We start from the raw sequence: 15054 nt of genomic DNA, 5'->3' as shown, positions 1-15054 counted from the left end.
CCAGCCCCTCTCTATTTGTGAGCAGCAGGTCAAGCAGGGCTGTCCCCCTGGTAGGCTCACGTAACAGCTGGGATAGGAAGTTGTCTTCCACACATTGCAGAAACCTTCTAGACTGCTTCTTCTCTGCAGTGTTTAAGTCCCAGCAGATGTCTGGTAGGTTAAAGTCGCCCACCAGTTCCTACCTAGGGATGTACTGAACCTTATTGGGATATGTTGCCTGCACTACATTTTTTCAGAGGTTTCTCTTAAGGAGCCTGGGAGATCTGTTCACTCAGCTAACCCTAAAGAAAATATTCTGGCCCAAAAGCCGTGCTTAAAAGGCAATATGTTTTAAGAGCATGTGTCTTCAACTTTCATGAAAGGATGGAGAAACAGGACTAACGTTTCTGTGACTACATCCTATGACACAGAAATGGTATTTAATGTAAACAACACCTATAGCAAACACCATTTATGACACTTAAACATCAGGATTTGTAGGGACAGTGACTACATTTAAGCTTCACTGATTTTAGGATGCTTACATTGACGTTTTTAATTTCTCATGGTATCAGAAAATATGACCTCCGTTTTTTTCATCTCATGCAACCAAAAGAAGACAGAGGCCCTCAAAAACCCCTATGTTTATATGCATTTATCAGCTCAGAGTCTAGTAGGTTAGACTCCTCCCCTGTTTAAAAGCTTACGGTTAGTATGATTTAAAAGGGAAATGTTTTTTTCTCTTCTTCCACCACTCTCACTTTTTCTGAATAAATTGAGGAGAAAAAAAAAAGGAACAACTGACAGCTGGAGAGAATTTACTCAGCATCTTAGGATGAATTTTGTCAGCAAGAAAAGAGAAATCACAGTCTTTTTCAGACTGTTAGGTTAAAGGTTATGGAAGTTTATGAGGGGTAGGTGTCAACTGGATGGGACCAATCTCTTTTCACTGGTCAGCAGCAGTAAGACAAGGAGCAGTGGCTACAAATTGGAACACAGAAGGTTTCATCTCAACATGAGGAGAAACCTCTTTACAGTGAGGGTGACAGAGCATTGGAACAGGCTGCCCAGAGAGGTTGTAGAGCTTCCTTCTCTGGCAGGAGACTTTCAAAATTCATCTGGATGTGTTCCCAAGCAAACTACCCTAGGTGACCCCGCCTTTGCAGAGAGGTTGGACTTGATGATCTCTGGAGCTCCCTTCCAGCCTCTAAAGTTCTGTGATTCTGTGAATTTATAGGGATGTAAACATACAAGCTAGTATTTTTAACTGTTTTGCAACCTTCAGGAAAAACGGTCATGTATAGCAACATTTTGCCTAGATTTCTGCTATAATACACTTAGTAAATACCCTCAGTTAAGCTTTATATCTCTGATCCCTTCCAGGAAAAAAACAAAACAAACCAAAACAAAACAAACAAACAAAACCAACCAAACAAAAAAAAACCCCACAATAATTCAGCAGAGAATTATTCCCCTGCTCAGATTTCTCTTGAATCCTCACTACAGAACTCCATAGGAAAGTTGCATAAACAATTAATTTTTAAGAAAATAGAAATATAGACAATTAGAAAACTATAGGAAGGGTGTTTACTGTCCAGAAAAAAAATGTTTCAGAGGAGTTATAATGGAAACATTATTGTGCTCTTCAATATCAAACATTTAACAAGACTCAAGGAGATGTAGGCATGGATCTTAGCTTTACTCCAGAATATGTTGGGTCTGGAAACACACAAGGAAGTTAGGCCAGCATCCAAGTCTTAGAAATCACATAGGGTGTGTATTCAGGATTGGTGGATCCATATGGAGGAAAGACATGCCTGTAATGCCTTTTAGCTTGACCTCTGGCTTGAGTATCATCATTTGCTCCCTTCAGTCTTAAAACTAACTTCTCTATCTACTAAAATACTGGGACGGAAACACAATGATTCATTGTATACATATATATATCTCAGTTTTAAAGGTTAAGCCTAACAAAAATTTCAAAGTATCATAAAACATCAGGCTTTCATCTCTAATTTTGAGGTATTTAAAGTGAGTCCTGGGTTACCCCATACTTGCCTACCGCACATTCTTCTAAACAGCTTTCCCAAATACTATTACAGGAGATGCTGGCTGCTGTACTACAGCAGATGAAACTATGCTCTCATCACTGCTATGAGTGCAGAGACCTTAGCTGCCCAGGACTGCACAGCAACCCTTACAGAAACAGGAATTTACTTCCTTACATGCAATGAAAAGCTAAATAAGTCACCCCACAATAGCATTTAGCCAAAACACCAGCACTCCACTCTGCCAGGAATTTGCATTCTGATATATCTTGCACTACAGAGTCAAGCCTTGGGCGATGCTGTATTCTAATATGCACCAGGGCAGGTGAGAGCCTTGCCACCACCTTCTGACCTCATCTTTGCATGGAAATTGGTCTCTTCCTGAATAACTTTTCCACACATCATATTTCCTTTCAAAGAAAGTGCATCAGACTCACCACCCTTATGTAGGGAAGACAACTCAGGCTCATTCTTATCATTCAAGCAGTCTCATTTTTTGGCTACAGGAACCCCATGATGGGTGGGTATGTACATAAGCCTCATTGACCCCACACATAAGTAAGCGTAAACTTGGCCTTGAGATCTGTGAACAATATTGTGACTGTATTTCCAGAGCACTTATTTGGCCTTCCTGTTTTGCTACCAGTCTCATCACTATCCCCTTCACATCCAAAGTCAACAGGGTCATCAACACACAACGAATAGCACATAGGTTCAGTAGACAGGCAGTTGGGCAAATATCACACAGACAGAGAGGCCTAAGACCTTGCAAAGATCCCTAGCTAGACTTGGATGTAAATTAGAGTTGTAAAGATCATAATCAAGCCTGGGCCAAATCCTCCCAAATCTCAGGATTTTCAAGGTCCAGAGTTCAATCTGGCCTTGTGGAGAGAGAGTTGATTAATCTGAAAATGGTTCAAAATTTTCAATTTCACAAAAAGAACAACAGGAGACTAAATGAAATAATGTCAAATGGTTGTTATTCATATCCAGCTGCCACACAACTTACAGTAAAAGCTCATCATTGTGTTTACACAATGTGCTGCAAAGTAAATCTAACTCCAAAAGGCCAAAATAACTTTGCTTCCTCTCAAGACCTGGTAAAAGAATTGCCATCCCCTACTTTCTTAGCACACTTCCATAGCTCTGAAAGACAAGCCGAATTATTCCCCACTGCTTTCATTCAACTTAAGAAATTATTTTGACTTACTATTTTTTTCCCTATCTATTTATCTCCCTTCTTCTTCTCCCTCTCCCTGACCAGTTAAACATGAAAGCAGAATCCAGATGCTTGTTGGGGAGCAGTGCTTGTTCCCACCATCCAATAGATCTCTAAACAGACATAAAGACACAATGAGCTTTCAAAGCCACATCAAGTAAAGCTTTTTTTGTTAGAAGGAGAAAGAAACTTTCATAAGAGTCTTAGTGAACCTCAGAAACAACTGTGCTTACAACTCTTGCAACCTGATTTCTTGGGCATGTCAAAAGGCAAAGAAGTCACAGTCTTGAAAGTTTGGAAATAGCTTTCAGATCTGACAATATCCCCAGGCTAAAAACTGGAGTTTGAGGGGTTTTAAACTTTATCTTTACTCAAGATGACAATTTCCTAAGAGGATGAGTCATTTTATTTCCTCAACAATAAAAAATGAAACGAAACATTTTTCTAATCAAGTTGGAAAGACAGAGAGCAACAAGAACAGAACCTATAATAGCAGCAAAACCAGTCCCAGTAGAAACCTCAGCCCCTGCAGCAAAACACTGGGAGCTTTCTCTGCTAAAATTTCCCCGCAGACTATCACGTTTCTTGCTAGGCTTTGGACTAGATCTAAACTTTGGATTGCTGCTGCCCTAAGCATGAACTTCCCAGCAACAACGTTAGACCTTGCCATGAATTTCAACTAACCACCTGGGTTTTTTTTGTTTGGTGTTTGTTTTGTTGTTTTTTTTTTTAAACACAGACTTGCTGTCCTTGTCTTATCAAATGCACGGTTTATCACAGCACTTAGACACTCAAAAACCTGTGTGCCTCCATGTTATATTAGGCAAAAAATGGCATACTAGATTTTCTGAGTATGGCTAAACTCTGATAGAATTAGCCCTACTGAGGTCCATGTATCATGGATCACATTTTGCCAGTTATTAATGCTGCCTTTCAACATCACAGACCCACAAGTCATCACAGATACTCTGAGATGGGTAGGTAACAAGGAGTAAGAAAAAACACCCAGGCATATGGTTAAAAAATCAGTCATCAATGCACTGACACAGCTTTCATTTCAACCATAGCAAACTGTTGGATCCTAGTACTGTTTTTATGTGGTTCATTAGACAATAGAGTTTCCTGCTACTATCTGGGTCAAGAGTCAAAATTGCTGTGTAATTGCAAGTCTCGGAGCACAAGGCAAGAGTTTTTCAGTCCTGGAGGGTGTTGTCCAAAGGGGAAAGAAAACAGAAGGGAAAGATTATGTGTGAGCAATTGAGCCCTACTGAGAGGGCAAAAACAAAGTCACTGAAACTGGGATTAGGCAAATCTTGTAAGAGAAAACAAGAGTCCTGTTGATAAACTGCCACTTAGACCTAAGAGGTGTGCATGCTATGCTGGCAAAAAGAGTGCAAAGGATGGGTCAAAACAGACCACAAGAGGAGATTCAGCAGCATCTAAAGCCAAAATGATGGCTGGATCTTTTCATGCACCAAACTCCTTGAGTTAGTCAAGCATATGGCAATAGCAGTTGTTAAAAAAAAACACACCAGCTCAAAAGTTAATCAAAGTACATTACTGGAAATGATACCAAGCAATCTCAGTAAAGAAATCCAGTAAATATCAAGTTAAATAGCTCAGTTATGATTATTATTAATAATAAATCATGGCCACTGTTTCTTATGTTTGCCGTCAACCAGCATAGTTTATAGCTCTGCATAAACCTACCATATCATTTTATTACATTTCAGAAAATGCATCCTCCTAAAATGATAATGTGTTAATAATCCATGCTGGGCTTTTTGGCAGAAACAAACAAACAAAAAAAAAAAAGCTCAAATAACTTGAAATAACATCAGCAAAAAAGTAATTTATTCCCCATCCCTAGTTGCAGAGAAAACAGAGGTTTTCTTGGCTCAGTTACTTCTCAATAGATTTCTGGTTTCAATTAAAACTTTGAGTCTGAGAAATTTGGAAAAAAAAATGGCAATAAGAGATGGAAGAGAAGTCTCCATTCACTGGCTGTTTCTGCTTTGGGTTTTTTTGGTCTTTTTTTTTTTTTTTTTTTTTTTTTTTCTTCCCTCCTTGCTTTCACATAACCCTTCCAAGTAAAAAGCAGCGATTAAAGTAAAACTTCATTGTTTGCACGGTATTCTTCTCTTTCAGCTGAGGAAAAAAAAAAAAAGGAAATAGAAAAAGTTTCTCCTTCGAGGGGAAGAAGGTAGTGACTGAGGGGAGTAACCTCGGCAAAAGCCGAGGAAGCACAGAAAAGTGTGAAGCCAGTATTTGCATGTTTTCCCTGATGGATACATTTTGACCCACCTACCATGTAAGCTCTTAGATACTTCTTTACACAGGTTCATGCTGTCACTATCCAACGTTAGATGGCAAATTAATACCATCTCTGTAGCCTGCACCTATTTAGTCCTGGCTGCAGGGGCTGTCGGATGAATAACTGCACCCATTCGGGTCCATAATATTCAGCCTGGGATTAGTTTTGCCAGCAGTCCCTTACCTCTGAAATGCTCCTGTCAATACCGAAAGGATCACATTACTTTCCCTGACAACAGGACTAGCAGGCTCAGCGCTTTGCCGGCTTCACACATCCTTTGCGGTTTGACAGATGGACATATAAGGCAACACGGACAGTCACTCCGCCGCGCCCCCGGCCCGGCCTGGCACGGCCGCGGCACAGCCACCGCAGACTCCAGGCTAACGAAACGTCTCTGCTTGGGGCGTGAGAAGCCCTTCCCGGTTTACTCCCCCTCTCATCCACCCTCCCCGCCGGCAGCGTTTGCTTGTGGCGGACTCCTCCCAGTGCCCAGCTCGGCTCGCTCAACCCAGCTCACGGCACCCGGGGCGGGGGCACCGGCATGGGTGGGCAGTGCCCCCCTCCTTCAGCCTCCTCCCTCATGCCTATCCTCGGGAAAGCCTCCCCCCCCCCCTCCCCCTACATCTCCCCTCGCAAAGCCTCCCGGGGACCTACCCACGATAAGGGTGGCCAGGCTGGGTGTCCCCCGACCCTGCCGACGACCGCTCCCAGGGTCCAGCTCTCCGCGGCGAAATGCCCTTTTAGCATCAGGCGTCAGGCCTGAGATTATCAGTGCCGTTTATTTGAAGCGGAAACGAATCGGAAATCCTTCTCTCAACTGCCTTTTTAGACACAGAAATACACACAGGCAGGGGCAGCCAGCGCAGGGGACCGCAGGGGACCGCCAGTGACCGCTGTGATGCGCACACACGGTCACGCACACACAGTCACACACTCACACATACGGTTAACACACACAGTCACACACAGTCACACGAACACACAATCATACAGTCACATACAGTCACAGAGTCTCAAACACAGTCACAGAGTCACACACAATCCCACACAGTAACACGGTCACATACAATCCTACAGTCACAGACACATGGAGTCACACACATAAAGACACACATGCAGTCACATACACATACAGTCACACACACATACAGACACGCACGTAGTCACACACGATCACAGTCACACACACACACTGGGAAACAACGGCGGGAGGGGGTAGGACTAGGGGACAGGAGGGGGATAGGAGGGGGGCGGGGGGGGGGGGGGGGGGGGGGGGGGGGGCGCGCCTCGCCGGAGGAATCTGAATTCCCATTGCCCGACCGGGAAACCCGAGGAAGAAGTGTGTAAGTGTGACTGCGTACGTGTGGCTGTGTGTAAGTGCGCTTGTGTGTGCCTGTGTGTGTGAGCGTGCCCGTGTATGCACGGAGGTGGGCAGGGAGCTCTGCGCCAGGGCTGGAGTTGACAATAGCCGCCCGCTGTTGCAGGTTGCGTTTTGCCTACCCTCCCCCCCCCCGCAACACCACCCACGATAGTATCAGCAGTATTCAAAGCTGAACTCCACTTCTACCCGGGGAGAAGGGGAAAGAGGGGCCACCGTGGGGGCGGCAATCACCGGCTTATTAATAACCATTATCAACGCGCCTCATTTCGCCACTGAGCAGGGGGCCCCTGGGGGGGAGAGGGGGGGTGTCGCGCATTGCTAATTCTTCTTCCCCCCTGCTACCCTCCCCATACTTCTTTGCTCCTGCAATTTGCCGCTTTTCTGGGCTGCGTGTCCTTTTCAATGTCAAAACAAGTGCGGGACCGCCCCGGGGCAGCGGAGCTCCCCTCCGGGCCCCCACGCCGAGCACGGCCGCGGATCCCCACACACGTACACACACACACACACATATACTCATACACACTGAGACACACCGACACACACACACACACACACACACGCACGCACACAAATCCCCATAAGGTTACAATGTTGCTCTCTAGCTCCACTTAACCTGCAATTTACAAAGCGGGGATGGGCCTCCCCCTCCCTCCTTTCCACACGCACACACATCGCTGCCACCTACCCTTCGCACCGGCGGCGAAACACATACAGGCTGCCAAAGGGATTTGGGGGAGATAAGGAGAGGTAAATACATTATGCAAACTCTTGAAAAAATTGCAACCCCTTCCCTGCACAGGATCTTAGTATCTCGTCCCCCTCTCCCCGGCCAGACACATGAACCCCCCCCATCACTAGCCACAAAGCACAGGGAGAGAAGGGGTCGAAAGGCGAGGGGTTGACTCGCATGCATTGCACAGAGAAGAAATATCATCCCCCACCCCCCCCCACCCCCCCCAATAAATAAAGCCTTTTCCGCGCCATGGCAAAGTCAAAGCAGGAAAAAAAGGAGACGACGTTAACTTTTGCATGCAGAAGGGAAAAGGGGAGCAGGAGGGGAAGGGAAAAGCAAGAAGGGTAAAACCCTCCTGCAATTCGAATCGTTCAGACAGACCTTTCCTCGATGGCTCAGGTTTTTCGTCCTGTTTTTTTTTTTAGTTGGTGGGGTTTTTTTTGTTTGTTTGTTTGTTTGTTTTGGTTTTTTTTTCCCTTTACTAACCCATATCCCCAAAACGGCGGCGAGTTCTTCTCAGCAGCTTCCTCTTCTTCTTTCTTCTTTCTCCTCCTTCCTCGGATTCCCCCCTTCTTGTCTCTTCTCTTTTAGATCCCGGTTTCCATCCCTCGCCACAGCCCCCAAAGGTGCTTTTGCTTGTGTTGCGGCAAACCCATGGCGGTGTTCATCTGTCAGATTAGGGGAACGCACGGCCGCGCAGCACACGCAGAGCGGAGAGGGGAGGAGGGCGGGGGGAAGGAGGGAAGGCACCCGGGGAGAGGGAGATGGACGGACAGACAAACGGATAGATAGCTCGACAGATAAATGATGGATAAATGGGTAGATGGATAGATAGAGCGAGAAGGGGGGAAAATGGCGTCTTGGAAGCTGGAATCCCGGAGTAAATCAAATTAGCACGCAACACCCCGTGCAGTCCCGGTTAATTTTAGCTGGATCCAAAATAAAAGGAAAAGAAAAAGAGAAGTGGGAAGGACGAGAGGAAGGATGGGGGGTGAAAGAAAGGAGGAGGGGTGGAAGGAGAAAGAAAATAGAGAGTGAAAAAAAAATCAATGCATTGGATAAAATTCTGGATCTGAAATCGATGGAGCTTGTCTCTGTTTCCTTTTTTTTTTCTTTTTTTTTTTTGGGGGGGGCTTTTTTGCTTTCTGTTTGGTGGTGGTGGTTGTTTGGGAGCCTTTTGAAGAGGGGGTGAGATGAAGGGAAGCTGTTTTGGGTTTGCTTTTCCTGGCAAGGAGGAAAAGAAAAGAAAAGAAAAGAAAAGAAAAGAAAAGAAAAGAAAAGAAAAGAAAAGAAAAGAAAAGAAAAGAAAAGAAAAGAAAAGAAAAGAAAAGAAAAGAAAAGAAAAGAAAAGAAAAGAAAAGAAAAGAAAAGAAAAGAAAAGAAAAGAAAAGAAAAGAAAAGAAAAGAAAAGAAAAGAAAAGGAAAGGAAAGGAAAGGAAAGGAAAGGAAAGGAAAGGAAAGGAAAGGAAAGGAAAGGAAAGGAAAGGAAAGGAAAGGAAAGGAAAGGAAAGGAAAGGAAAGGAAAGGAAAGGAAAGGAAAGGAAAGGAAAGGAAAGGAAAGAAAAGAAAAGAAAAGAAAAGAAAAGAAAAGAAAAGAAAAGAAAAGAAAAGAAAAGAAAAGAAAAGAAAAGAAAAGAAAAGAAAAGAAAAGAAAAGAAAAGAAAAGAAAGAAGGAAAAAAAAAAAAAAAAAAAAAAAGAGCAAAGCTCCTCGACGAGAAAGGACTGCTTTGGCGGCGAGTAAGCTGTTCTTTCCCTTTATTCTGGCTCTCTCGTCTCCAGAGTGGGCCCGTGCTGATGCCGGAGCTCCGGTGGGCTGCGGGGCTGCGGCCGCCCGCTGCCCCCACCGCGCCGCCCGGCGCGGAGGGAGGGCAGAGGGGGGGGAAACACCCCCTTTTCCTAACGGGCACGGGATCGGTGCACACAGGGACGCACGCACAGAGGCACACAAACATCGAGGAGGGCCTCCCTTACAGTACTGTCTCGGAAAGGGAGCCCCCGGAGACTGCTTTTTCTCTCTCCGGTGACTTTTCCTTTATCTGTCTTTTTATTTTTTCTTTGGTATGGTCGTTCGTTTCCTTCACCCTGTCTCTGTCTCTCCCCTCTCCCTCCTCGTCCCCCGCCCCCCTCCCCCCCCCCCCCAACCCCCGGGTTTTCTCCCTGCAAGGGGAGGCGATTTGTTTAAGCAGCTCGCGGGGCTGACGGCTGCGTCTCTCTTTTTCCTCTCTTTTTCTCGCTCCTCCTGGAGTCCTGCAGCACTGAGGCGAGTGGGGAGAGTGTGTGTGGGGGTGGATGCTGGGGGGAGTAATAAATGGTAATGATCACACACAAACACACATAGACGCAGAGACACACTCGGTGTGGCTGCAGTGATCAGCCCTGGGTTAATGTACTCAACAGTGCCACTACCTGACACAACAGCAGCAGTGATGGGGGCAGGGGAGAAAAGGCAAAGAAGGTGAGACTCAGGTTAGCGGTACTTTATCCCACTTCAATCTCTGCTCCCACTTCCCCCACCCCCCCCCACCCCCCGCCCTTTTTTTTTTTTTTTTTTTTTTTTTTTTTTCTTTCCTCCACATCTCATGACCTGTGTGGGACGCTTTTAGGTTCCAGTGATTCCTGTTCACACCTGAAGGTGTCTCCTCGGCTAGGGGAAACAAGCAACGACTCCCAACACCTATTTTCCAGATTAAAGAACCCCTGTCTTCTCTTTTAGTGTGAAGCAGTAACAATGCTAAAAATACATCAGAAACTCAGCACGGGGCAAATGGAGCTGTGTAAAATACAAGTCCCTAGTCTATTGCTTTCCTGCCTTTCCAGCAGCAGTGATCTGGGGGGTGCTGGTGTTTAGGTTGCCAGTTTGCCAGACCTATACTGACAGAAGTAAATTGTTGGCTTGCCTAAGTAATCATACAGATGATGAGAAGAAACTCTCAGAAAAGGGGAGGTTTATGGGATGTAGCTCTAGAAGAATACTTAAAAGTGAAAGTAACATCGTGGGAGAGTAGGGAGTACCCTTCTCAGTGCCTCTACATGTTTAACCCTTTGCAGAAATGGTGCCACAGGGTTCCCTGTCCCAGAATGTTGTAGGTAGCTCAAAGTGCATTGAGTTTCTCCTCTTCGCTCTGAGACAAATGCTAACTGTAGGCCATCATCCAAAAGACCTGAACTCAAGGTTCAACTGATTTAAGAGCTATGTGAGTTGACAGCCATCAGCAATGGAAGGTTATTCATATGCCACAATCCCTTAGATGTGTAGTCACAGATCTATGACACAGGTTCCAATGTAACACACACACAATTGTGTAGCTGATGAGATGTTACTACAGCTCTAACCAACCCTCGTCAAACTCAACTACATGGGTGAATGTGTGTCTTCATCCCTGTTGTATTTTCTCATGCTTTGTGGGAAAAGCTCCCAGATGAAAAACACACCAAACTATTGTTTCCATTTGAATCTCTCCACATGACTGATTGCTGTCATGATACCTACAAATCCCAAGCTAGTGAGCTTGGATAGAGGCAGCAGATTGTGCCTGTCTTTATTCTCTAGTGGTTCTTCTTGCTTTTCTCTATCAACAGGAGAAAACAAATAATTTGATGTAATATGCAGCAGACTGATCAACTCCACCTTGATTGTGAACAAACATGCACTTCAAACACTGAAAACATTGACATTTCTGATTGAAACCAAAGAATTGTCATTTTGAATCAGGGCTTTAACATGGAAGTGAGGCTTGTTTGTTTAAATCACTCAGCTGGAGCTACATTTTGTCATTTTGTGTACGAATGAAACAAAAAGAAACAGTTTCAACATTTCTTGGCAGAGCAGCCAGTGACATTTTCCTGTGAAGAATTTTGGTTTCGAAAACTTTTGGCAGGTAAACTCTGTGTGTTGAAGAGCTCCATTGACCATTGTCTTCCTCCTTGGAATAAGATGGCACATAGCTATGAAATAATTGGCTTGACTGGAGTAACACAGAAAAAACATATTACACCCCCTGTCAAAAAAAAAAAAAAAAAACAACCCAAAACCCAAACAAACAAAAATGCCAAACCAGAAACCCACACTGAAAACAACAACAATGAAAAGCAACAAAAAAAGTCCCAAACTTCTAATTTTCCTTTATTTCATGAGTTTGGGATAAAAAGTATTTTGCAAGCATTTTTTTGAAAACATATAGTATTTCTTATCTTCTGGTGAGGAAACATAAATATATATGTATGTATTTAAGCAGCCATACTTAAATAATTTCAAATTGAGAAGTTCAGTTTGGGAAATAATCAAGGTAATGGCTTATTTAATGCTCACTTGCCTTGAAAATACGAGAACTGGAAAAATAATTTTCTATGCCTCAGTTTCCACCCATTGCCCCTTGCCCTGTCATCAGGCATCACCAAGAAGAACCTGGTTCTGTCATCCTGGCACTCACCCTTTATATATTTATAAACACTGGTGAGGTCATCCCTCAGTTTCCTCTTCTCCAAGCTGAAAAGCCCCAGCTCTCTCAGTTTGTCCTTGCAGGAGAGATGCTCCATTCCCTTAATCATCTTCACAGCTCTGTGCTGGATTTTCTCAAGCAGTTCTATGTCCCTCTTGAACTGGAGGGCCCAGAACTGGACACAGTACTCCAGATGCAACCTCACCAGGGTAGAGTAGATGCCCTGGTTAACTGTGAAATTCAAACTCTGACAAGATCCATCAGGATATTTCATAAGCAGAATAACACCTTTTCCTTTGATTGGTCACCTTGTAGCTTGTGTGTTCATAAATCATTGTGGATCAGGACCAACATCAAAGGTCTTCTTGCCTATGGTTTTGTCTTCAAGATCTAGAACAATTTTCTTAAAAAAAAAAAAAAAAAGGAAAGAAAAAAGTCTTTATCTCTGCAGAGTGTCAGGGAGTTCACACAATGTTAATTGAAGGGAAAAAATCCTTTCCTTTGTTCATTTCACTTAAAAAATACTATGGCATTCATAAAATTTGTTTGATTCCTGAGATGACCTGAAATGAGTTTCCTATTCATGTTTGGCAATCCCTGTATAACCTTGGCTACATAAGACAGGCAGATGTTTCATAATGAAGTCCAAGAGCCTGTTATTTTTGTGTAAGTACCATATTGAGTTAAGTTTGCATGTAAGTATTGCTTGGTTCAGAGTATGTATAAATGTTATACAGAATTCTTAGGTAAGTATTTATACAGAATGATTAGGGAATTTGTAAGTTAATATAAAAGAAAAAAATGTACCTTAAAAGGCCAGCAGTAAAGCAATGGTAACACTTTGTTCTAATTTAAAAATATGAACATTTTATTAAAAATTATCCTTTGCAGTTGTGCTAATTGGTAAAATCAGAGTAGTTTCCTTATATATTTTAACTTCTAGTGGCCTAGTAATCTTCTGAGCTTAAACAGAAGTAATGTGTGCGTGTCTGTCTGTCTATCTATCTGTTGTGGAGGGCCTGTAGGCCCAAAAGCAGGCTTACTTATGCCTGCTCTGCCTGGACATGTCTCTCTGCCTGCACCAGGGGTAAATGAGCATAAAGGGGCACAACAGACCAGGGCTGTACAGTCAGTTGCCCAGGACACCTGTTTGTGTAAGTCCCCACATGCCCAGCTCGTGCCTGCCTGGTGCTGGGCCCACATGATTCCCATATTTGGAGTCCAGGCCTGTGGGTTTTACCCAGTATGGTAAGGTTTGGCTGACTGCCAACCTGATTGGTCATTCGAGTGGCCAATGAGACCATTAACTCTCAGCCCACATTTAATAAATAGGAGTGCACAGGCTCACGTGCAGCCTTCCCCACGTTACTTGCAGCTCCGCCACATTGCTTGCTTGCCTGCCTGAGTACTTCCTTGCAGCTTTATGCCTGCCTTGATATGATTGCCTGGTGTGTGCCATTGCTGCGGGTTGTCAGGAGCAGGCCCACTTGTCTGCATTCGATTGGCCTGAGGACCCAGCATTAGACTCATGCTCAGACTACATGGGATCCTGCCTCTGTACCCGGAGATCCTGCCTGTGTACCCCTGGTGAGAGCAGCCAGCAGGATTCAGCCACACAAGGTCAGAGACTCTTATTTCCCCTGAAACTGGAGTATTCCAGCCTCAAAGTCCACAGGCAGAGACCCTGGAGAATTGGACACTTGCAATAGGCTGTGACGTAGCTCTGGACGGTGATTATTGATCAATACGAGTTGTAAGTTAATACTTCAATGCCTCTGTAATTTCTATTAGCTCTGCCATAAAGCAGAAAGCAGTTTTCAGCTCAGCTTTGATGGGCAAATAGTGTAAGACCCCAGGCAGCATTAAGCCATGAGGAAAACTCTGATTCTGTTAATAGTTTCAATGTTTGCTAGTTATTGATAAGTTTCTGTAGATATATATTCCCATAATGTCTTCATAACCATGTAAGGAACAATTTAATATTACAGTTCAGTGGTTGGGGTGGCGAGAGTTGGAATATTGGAAGTTAATAAATATATATATATTTTGTAAACATCCTCTCGCATGGTGAGGGACAAAGGGATTGAGAGCTTGTGGATTAAAATCAGAAGGAGGACTAACAAATCTGACATCCTGGTTGGAGTCTGTTATAGACCACCCAACCAGGATGAGGAAGCAGATGAGGTATTCTACAAACATTTGGAGACTATCTCAAGATCATCAGATCTTGTTCTTGTGGGTGACTTTAACCTGCCAGATATCTGCTGGGAACTTAATTCAGCAGAGAGGAGGCAGTCCAGAAGATTTCTGGAACACATGGAGGACAGCTTCATGACCCAGCTGTTAAGTGAGCCCACTAGGGATCAAGCTCAGCTTGACCTGCTGTTCTCCAATAGGGAAGAGCTGGTGGGAGATGTGACAGTGGGAGGCTGCCTGGGGTGTAGTGACCGTGAGATAGTTGAGTTTTCAATATGCAGGGAAATAAGGAGGAACAATAACAGAACCCTCACCTTGGACTTCCAGAGAGCAAACTTCAATTTGTTCAAGAAACTTATTTGCAAAGTCCCCTGGGCAGCAATCCTTGAGAACAAGGGGGTCCAGGATGGTTGGACCTACTTTAAACAGGAGCTCTTGAAGGCACAGGAGCTGGCAGTTCCCATGTGCCGAAAGATGAGCAGGCAGGGAAGGCGACCAGCCTGGATGAGCAAACAGCTCCTGAAGGAATTGGGGGAAAAAAAGAGGGTGTATCACCTTTGGAAGGAGGGGAAGGCTTCTCCTGACATGTTTAAGGATGTAGCTAGATTATGCAGGAAAAAAATTAGAGAGGCAAAGGCCCAGTTAGAACTTAGGCTGCCACATCTGTGAAAGATAATAAAAAGCATTTTTATACATTTATCAATGCTAAAAAGAAAGGCAAGAAGAGCCTCCACTCCTTATTGG

The 15054-nt window shown here is 44.2% G+C and overlaps 1 protein-coding gene across 3 annotated transcripts in view; it reads right to left on the bottom strand.

Annotated features, from left to right (window-relative positions):
• Positions 1-8540, bottom strand: part of SETBP1 (SET binding protein 1) — a 321545-nt gene extending 313005 nt beyond the window's left edge. For 2 of the 3 annotated variants that reach the window (XM_064140223.1, XM_064140225.1), the window contains exon 1: positions 8161-8540. The gene's annotated coding sequence lies outside the window, so the exon portion shown is untranslated. Of the gene's footprint in view, positions 1-6214; positions 6495-8160 lie in introns of those variants that run through there. The other variant, XM_064140224.1, reaches the window with a different exon arrangement.
• Between the last annotated feature and the right edge of the window lie 6514 nt (positions 8541-15054).

This window comes from Pogoniulus pusillus, chromosome Z (genome assembly GCF_015220805.1).
Source record: "Pogoniulus pusillus isolate bPogPus1 chromosome Z, bPogPus1.pri, whole genome shotgun sequence".
NCBI lineage: Eukaryota > Metazoa > Chordata > Aves > Piciformes > Lybiidae > Pogoniulus > Pogoniulus pusillus.
The sequence above is the reverse complement of the archived record's forward strand: the minus strand, read 5'-3'. Positions and strand labels throughout refer to the sequence as shown.